Raw genomic sequence first — 6,602 nt, 5'->3', positions numbered from 1 at the left:
ATAATAAAATAAATAAAACAATAAATATAAATAATTAAATTAAAATGATTTAATAAAATTATTAACTAATTAATTAAGTTAATTAATCTAGTTTAATTAAATTAATTAACTAGTTAAGTTTAATTAAATTGTAATTAGATTAACCTAAACCCTAATTAACCTAAATAGAGAATGACAGGTGGGTCCCACTGGACCCACATGTCAGGGTTGACTCAGTCAACCCCTGTTGACTGATGAGGTCAGCATGACATCATGCTGATGTCATAAAAGCATTTTCGAAATTAATTAAATAATTAATTAAATTCCTGAAATTAATAAAATCTTTTAAAAATCATATCTTTTAATCCGTAATCCGGATTAAAATATTTTCAACATGAAAGTTGCTCAGAACGACGAGACGATTCCGGATACGCAGTCCGTTCGTCCACCACACCCCCCTAACCTATCGAACCCGCAACTTTCCCCCTCCGGCTCCTCTGCCCGAAAACGCGAAACACCGGGAATACTTCCCGGATGTTTCCCCCCTTAACCGGTACCACCTCATACCACGTTAGGGCACGCCTAGCATCGCTTCTTGACATGTCATGCATCGATATGCATCTGTTTACTTGGTATTCATTGTTCTTCCCCCTCTTCTCTCCGGTAGACTACGAGACCGACGCTGCTGCTGCCCAGTTCGACTACGGAGTTGACGACCCCTCTCTCTTGCCAGAGCAACCAGGCAAGCCCCCCCCCCCTTGATCACCAGATATCGCCTATTCTACTCTATACTGCTTGCATTAGAGTAGTGTAGCATGTTACTGCTTTCTGTTATACCTATTCCGATGCATAGCCTGACATTGATGCTACACCTGTTGATACCTTACCTGCAATCCTAAATGCTTAGTATAGGATGCTAGTTTATCATCATTGGCCCTACATTCTTGTCAGTCTGCCTTGCTATACTATCGGGCCGTGATCACCTGGGAGGTGATCACGGGTATATATTATACATACATACATACTATACAGATGGTGACTAAAGTCGGGTCAGCTCGAAGAGTACCCGCGAGTGATTCACGGATTGGGGGCTGAAAGGACCTTTGTCCCGACGGCCCTCTGTGTGGATCTTTGTGGCGGAGCGACAGGGCAGGTTGAGACCACCTAGGAGACAGGTGGGCCTGGCCCTGTTCGGCGTTCGCGGATACTTAACACGCTTAACGAGATCTTGGTATTTGATCTGAGTCTGGCTACGAGCCTATACGCACTAACCATCTACGTGGGAGTAGTTATGGGTATCCCGACGTCGTGGTATCAGCCGAAGCACTTCAGACGTCAGCGACGGAGCGGCGCGCGCCGAATTGGACTGGAACGCCACTAGGCTAGGTCTGCTTTCGGCCGCCCTCGCAACGTGCAGGTGTGCTCAGGGCGATGGGCCCAGACCCCTGCGCGCTTAGGTTTAGACCGGCGTGCTGGCCTCTTTGTTTTGCCTAGGTGGGGCTGCGACGTGTTGATCTTCCGAGGCCGGGCATGACCCAGGAAAGTGTGTCCGGCCAAATGGGATCAAGCGTGTTGGGCTATGTGGTGCACCCCTGCAGGGAAGTTAATCTATTCGAATAGCCGTGATCTTCGGTAACAGGACGACTTGGAGTTGTACCTTGACCTTATGACAACTAGAACCGGACACTTAATAAAACACACCCTTCCAAGTGCCAGATACAACCGGTGGTCGCTCTACCTCAGGGATATGAGGAGGGGATCGCCGGGTAGGATTATGCTATGAGATGTTACTTGGAGATGCTACTTGGAGGACTTCAATCTACTCTCTTATACTTGATGCAAGACGAAGGTGACCAGAAGCGTAGTCTTCGACAGGACTAGCTATCCCCCTCTTATTCTGGCATTCTGCAGTTCAGTCCACTGATATGGCCTCCTTACACATATACCCATGCATATGTAGTGTAGTTCCTTGCTTGCGAGTACTTTGGATGAGTACTCACGGTTGCTTTCTCCCCCCTTTTCCCCCTTTCCTTTCTTTCTGGTTGTCGCAACCAGATGCTGGAGTCCAGGAGCCAGACGCCACCGTCGACGACGACCCCTACTACACCGGAGGTGCCTACTACTACGTGCTGCCCGCTGATGACGACCAGGAGTGACCTAGGAGGATCCCAGGCAGGAGGCCTGCTCCTCTTTCGATCTGTATCCCAGTTTGTGCTAGCCTTCTTAAGGCAAACTTGTTTAACTTATGTCTGTACTCAGATATTGTTGCTTCCGCTGACTCGTCTATGATCGAGCACTTGTATTCGAGCCCTCGAGGCCCCTGGCTTGTATTATGATGCTTGTATGACTTATTTTATTTGTAGAGTTGTGTTGTGATATCTCCCCGTGAGTCCCTGATCTTGATCGTACACATTTGCGTGCATGATTAGTGTACGATTGAATGGGGGCGTCACAAGCACGTACTCTTGATCCACCATGCGGGGAACGTAAGCCTCCGAGGCCGCTGCCTCGAAGACTTTGCCGTAGTGCCCCACGCTCCATGTGGCCTGGCCCAACGCGCCATCCTGAGGATGGTGGGGCGGCGGCCCGCCTGGGCCGTAGGCGGCGATGTGCATGTCCTCGTTCATCGGAGGTGGTGCTGGTGCAGCCTGACATCTGGCGCCGATGGTTGAGCTAGTGTCGACAATGCCTTGGGGTTGCCTGAGGGCGCGCTGGCGCAGAGAGGCCTGTCGCGTCTTCCTACCGAGGCCCGGGGTGGAAGATGGGACAGAAGGGTCGTGCCCCCAAGGCTGCGACATCCAGGAGCTCGGCAATGCGCTCCAGCAGCGCGTCCCGACCGCTCTCCATCAACCTGCATCGCAGCAGCTCCCGAGCCACGGTGAGTGCGGCCTCTCATGTTTGCTTTGTCCCGTTGAGTGTGCGTCGCCGTGGCCGCGGCGTGACTTGAGGCCCTTGCAGCTGCCCGCACCTGCCGTGGAGTAAGGGAGGGCGGCGCGAGACCGTGCCACCCTCGCCCTGCAGCATTCCATGGTGCACGAGCTGCCTGAGGTGCAGGGTTTAGGTCACCTTGGGCAGGCGGCGTGGCATGAGCTGGCCATGCCGCCCAGCGGGCGGCTTTGGTCGTCGGGTCACCGGACATGGATGCGATGAATAAGTGGAACGCAGATCGGCAGAGGGGAGACTCCGGCGCATCCCTACCAGGTGCGCCAAATGTCGGATATCGGGTTCCGGTAAAACCCTTAAGGTTCGAACACTGGGTGCGCACGAAGGTCTCCTCCTACCGAATCTTGCTCTCAGCCTCGCCGTGATCCCTAAGCTAGGTCGATGAACTCAAAGCACAAGAGACACAAGATTTATATAGGTTCGGGCCATCGTTGTGGTGTAATACCCTACTCCTGTGTGTGGTGGTGGATTGCCTCTTGGTCTGATGATGAACAGTACAGAGGAAGAACAACCTCGCGAGGAGAGGTGTTCTTGGGCTGGTGTGGTGTTCTACTTGGGTAGGGTTCGATCTGTCTCTAGATGAGATGCCTTCCTACTGTGGTGGCTAGCTAAATTTATAGAGGCCCTGGTCCTCTTCCCAAATATTGAGCGGGAAGGGATCCAACAACGGCCATTTTGAAAGGGGACAACTAGTACAAGCTATCCTGACTAAAGGTGGTGTTTGCCTGCCAAAGGTGCTGGTGATGACACTGTGTTGGGCTCCACGGTGACCTCCGTCCTGCCGTCCTGCTAGTCTTGGTCTTGTTGCACCGATATGGAAACCTTTGCCTGATGCCTCGGTACTCCGCGCCTGTGCTTGCCCCCTTTGCACGAAAGAGGAAACGAGGACACTACGCGTGCTGGTGCCTGTCTGGTCTCGATCATCATGGCTTGCGTGATGGGAACCTCGCAAGGTACCCCTTGCCTTGATCTCTCCGCCTCCTCGCGAGCCTGCCTGGTGAGGCCACTCCTAAGGAGGCCTTGTGTCGTCTGCCCCGCGAGGCTTGGCCCCTCGCGAGGGTCTTGAGTGTTGGTTGATGAAGACAGGCCATACTGGGCCACCGGTTGAGCCACGCAGCAGGCCGCAGGCAGGCAAGTCTGGGGACCCCCGTTCCCAGAACGCCGACAGTGATCTCCTGGTTAATCGGATAATTGAGTCCGAGAAATAGAGAATGTGAACCAAGGCTGTTTACCCGACTCCAACTCAAAAATCCTGAAGGCCCCAACAAGCTGGTATCCTGCTCATAGACATAACAACCATTGTTCGGATACTCACGTATTTCATGGTGCTTGTACACAGTGGGGTCTTTGCAATATAACTTTTCCGACTCATGTGTGCGAATGATCATCAGTCTTTTGTCGTCGTATGATCGAGTGAGGAACCAGTTGTGCTTCCCTATTTTTGGCAAAGGTGGTGTGATTACAAAGGGCAATAACTATAGGGACACTGCATCATATGAAAAAGGAGAGGTATTGTTAATGTAAGATCAGTATTGTTCAGATTATGAGTAGGATAATGCAAGAAAAAACACTGATATGTCCTTGTTGGAATTGAGAGGAAAATACAGGGAAATGTATACTGGGTTCGAAATTATAGAAGTGCCATGCATGGTTATACTCATGTTATCTCGCAATCGATTCTTCATAGGAAACTACCATATCATGCTTGTTATGTAATCATGTTTTGTCGTCACAAACAAATTCTTCTAGGAAACTAATAGACCATGCATTGCTATATACTCATGTTCTGTGGGCAAATTTTTTATGAGGATATTATTCTAGCCATTGATTGCTGAAGGGCAAATATAGGTATGTACACACGGTAAGCATTACATGATTTCACTACTTCCAAATATAGAGTTCTCCATATGCACATTTACTTCCCTAATGTATGGTTAGATGAAACCAACAGTGTGATGCATGTTTCTACATCATGAAAATGAGGAAACTAACATGGCCATTGATACACACTCATATTTAGTAGTATATAGATTACTATAAAATAAGGAGAATATCCATATATTCCTAACCCTTTGATTATTCAGGGGTACAAATTGGCTGTAATAACATGGTCACAATCGCATGAATTAACTCATTCAAAATATAGCTGATTTATGGCGTCGTGCCATAGTTCTAATCAAATTCTGCTCAAACAGGGATATGCCAATCATCACAAAAAGTTCAAACAATGTCATGGAGTTATCATTAACATCAGACGGAAACAACTTACACGCGCCGTCCCAACAATACGTAGTGCCATCTTCTTTGTCGATCGCATAGATGATGCCACTGTGAATAGAATCACAGAAGTGTGTATCAACTTTGATGATCCACTACGAGGTGAGCTGTCTCCAGCTAAAGAAAGCACCAGCAGAAAGATAGATGAGTCCGTGGTCGAACAAGGCAATTAGCTTGAAGTCTGCGTAATCCGCATCTCGTGTGGGCACTTGGCAGATTACAATCTTCTGCAAAACAAGGTATGTCCAACTGACGATGTAATCTAGATGACTTGGACCGCGACGGTAAAACCCTATATAATCCAACGTAGGAAGTATAATCTCATGGGAGGTGTGGAAGTTCACGAGCACCAACTTTTTCTGTCTTCTCTGATGATAGCCATCCAGTGGGAGTTCATGCCGACCCAGTACATACCTGCCAAGAAGTTTCGGGCGATGGTGATCGGATCAAAGTCAAGGGAAATGATGTATGGCAACCCACTACATACCTGCAAAGAAGTCTCGGCTAATGGAGGTCGGATTGAAGTCGAGGGACATCATGTACGCCTCCGTATCATGGTGAGGAAATCTCGCAAGACTAGATAGCAGCAAGCAGGGTGTCTTGAAAATCTTAGGCTTCACTTTGACGATGGCCGTGTGCATGTCCCTCGAGCATGCAGCTAGCCGCACGACACTCAACATATCCATACACGAACAATAGAGGTCGAGGATGTCACTAGGGAGATTGCTCCAATCGCGTCTCATATGGATGCTGTGAGGTTTGGAAGGTGGGGTTTTGGGGGCTTGATTTATGGGGGAGAAGGCACTCGGTGCTGGAGCGGCTAGCGAGGGAATAGTGGTATTGGGGGAGGCAAGCGAGGCGAGGGTACGTGGGGGCACAGTGAGATGATGAAGAGTCACAACAAAAAAAGACACATCCGTGACATTGTGGGCCGAACGAAATTTTTTCTGTCATACTTATGACACTTCTATGATGATAATTGTGACAAAACCCAGTATCATCATAGATGTGGTGGCCTCCTACTTCTGTGAGAAAAAATCAAGACAGAAAATGGGCTTTTCTTCCTGGGCGGGCCGGAGATGCAACTACATGACATACTTTGGGTCGTCCATCACGGAAAAAATCATGGTAGAAGCGAAGGAGAGGAAAATTTCGGGGTGTTCCCGGTTACGGTGGGTGGTCGGGGCCGAGCGATGCGCGTTTCTCTCGTACACATATGCGCGTATGTGCGAGGCGTTGGGATCTAACTGAACCCGAGCGAGGCGTTGGGCTCTAACTGAACCCGAGCGATTGCACTGCAGGCTACGCGTTACTGAACCCGAGCGATCGATCGATGGCTGTTAACTGAATCCGATCGAGCGATTCCTTCACTACTTCTGCTAACTGAAGTCGATCGATGCTGC

This window comes from Triticum aestivum, chromosome 7B (genome assembly GCF_018294505.1).
Source record: "Triticum aestivum cultivar Chinese Spring chromosome 7B, IWGSC CS RefSeq v2.1, whole genome shotgun sequence".
NCBI lineage: Eukaryota > Viridiplantae > Streptophyta > Magnoliopsida > Poales > Poaceae > Triticum > Triticum aestivum.
The sequence above is the reverse complement of the archived record's forward strand: the minus strand, read 5'-3'. Positions refer to the sequence as shown.